The sequence below is a fragment of the Mandrillus leucophaeus genome, unplaced genomic scaffold (assembly GCF_000951045.1).
Source record: "Mandrillus leucophaeus isolate KB7577 unplaced genomic scaffold, Mleu.le_1.0 Scaffold22, whole genome shotgun sequence".
In the NCBI taxonomy this organism is placed as follows: domain Eukaryota; kingdom Metazoa; phylum Chordata; class Mammalia; order Primates; family Cercopithecidae; genus Mandrillus; species Mandrillus leucophaeus.
Genome location: NW_012102254.1, coordinates 1,879,679 through 1,881,858, shown reverse-complemented (window position 1 = coordinate 1,881,858; position 2,180 = coordinate 1,879,679).

Sequence of the window (2,180 nt, the reverse complement as noted above, 5' to 3'; positions counted from 1 at the left end):
AAAAAAAAAAAAAGAAGGATCATTTATGAGTTTGAACCATGTTCTTAGGTTGAAAAACACCTATATTGCTTACTAGGTCTTTCTCTGCTTTGCTTTCAAGAGTAATTCTTCCCAGCACTTTGGGAGGCAAAGGCAGGAGGATTGCTTAAGCCCAGGAGTTCAAGACCAACCTGGGCAACATAAGGAAAAAAAGCCCATCTCTACAAAGAATTTTAAAATTAGCCAGGCAGCCAGGCACAGTGGCTCACACCTGTAATCCCAGCACTTTGGGAGGCTGAGGCGGGTGGATCACGAGGACAGGAAATCAAGACCAGCCTGGCCAACATGGTGAAACGCCATCTCTACTAAAATACAAAAAAAAAAAAAAAAATTAGCCAGGCATGGTAGCACACACCTGTAGTCCCAGCTACATAGGAGGCTAAGGCAGGAGGATCACTTGAACCCAGGAGGTCAAGGTGGCAGTGAGCAGTGATCACACCACTGCACTCCAGCCTGGGTGACAGAGCAAGACCCTATTTCAAAAAAAAAAAGTGGGTATTTTCAGCATTTTCTGGTGAAAGTGGGAAAATGTTGGGTCCTGAAATGTATATGGAACTGTTTTTTACAGGTGATCATAAGGTCCACAGATTATTAGATGGCATGTCAAAAAATCCTGCGGGGAAAAACAGAGAAAGTGTTCCAGTTAAAGATAATTTTGAATTAGAGGTACTTCAAGCACAATACAAAGAACTGAAAGAAAAGGTAAGTGACTTAACTTGCTGTTTTTGTAGCTAATTCATTCACGTATGTGTTTAAGAGCATGTACAGTAAAATATACAAAAGTTGTAAAACAAGTGTCTAGATTCATCCCTATGACATGGGAGAAGACTAGGGAAAGACAGCCAGAAAGTTTAGGCTGAAAGAAACTAAATCATGAAATTCCTAATGGCAAAGGCAAGAAGAAAAACACTGTATACCAGATCCAAAAAGAGATACAAACTTAGGGTACTGAGACGAATTTATAGCATATATCTTCACGTGAAGAACACAACTTCATAATGGTTGCTATTTTCTTTTTTTTTTTTTTTTTTTTTTTTTTGAGACTGTTTCTCACTCTCTCAGGCTGGAGTACAGTGGCGCGATCTCGGCTCACTGCATGCAAGCTCTGCCTCCCGGGTTCTCGCCATTCTCCTGCCTCAGACTCCCGAGTAGCTGGGACTACAGGCGCCCGCCACTATGCCTGGCTAGTTTTTTGTATTTTTAGTAGAGACGGGGTTTCACCGTGTTAGACAGGATGGTCTCGATCTCCTGACCTTGTGATCCGCCCGTCTCGGCCTCCCAAAGTGCTGGGATTACAGGCTTGAGCCACCGCGCCCGGCCAATGGTTGCTATTTTCACTAGCAGCTTTGCAAGAAAGCAGACACCCTTCATATCACCATCTGTAGGTCCCTAAGAAAACCAGGAATATAATGTGGAATTTTAGTTGTGCAAAGTATGTGACCCAGATCTTTTTTTTTTTTTTGAGATGGAGTCTGTCATCCAGGCTGGAGTGCGGTGACACAATCTCAGCTCACTGCAACCTCTGCTTTCTGGTTTTAAGCGATTTTCATGCCTTAGCTTTCAGAGTAGCTGGGACTACAGGTGTGCACCACCATGCCCAGCTGATTCTTGTATTTTTAGTAGAGACGGAGTTTCACCATTCTGGCCAGGCTGGTCTCAAACTCCTGGCCTCAACCTCCCAAAGTGTTGAGACTACAGACATGAGCTACCACACCCAGCTGACCCAGATTGTTAATGCCTCTTAGAGCCTAAAGAATCCAGCTAGGCATGGTGGCTCACACCTGTAATCCCAGCACTTTGGTAGGCTAAGGCCAGTGGATCACCTGAGGTCAGGAGTTCGAGACCAGCCTGGCCAACATGGTGAAAACCTGCCTCTACTAAAAATACAAAAATTAGCTGGGCGTGGTGGCGGGCACCTGTAATAGGTCAGCTACTCGGGAGGCTGAGGCAGGCTGGAACCCAGGAGGTGAAGGTTGCAGAGCCGAGATCGTGCCATCACACTCCAGCCCAGGCGACAACAGAGAGACTCCGTCTCAAGAAAAAAAAAAAAAAAAAAGGCCAGGCGCGGTGGCTCAAGCCTGTAATCCCAGCACTTTGGGAGGCCGAGGCGGGTGGATCACGAGGTCAGGAGATCGAGACTA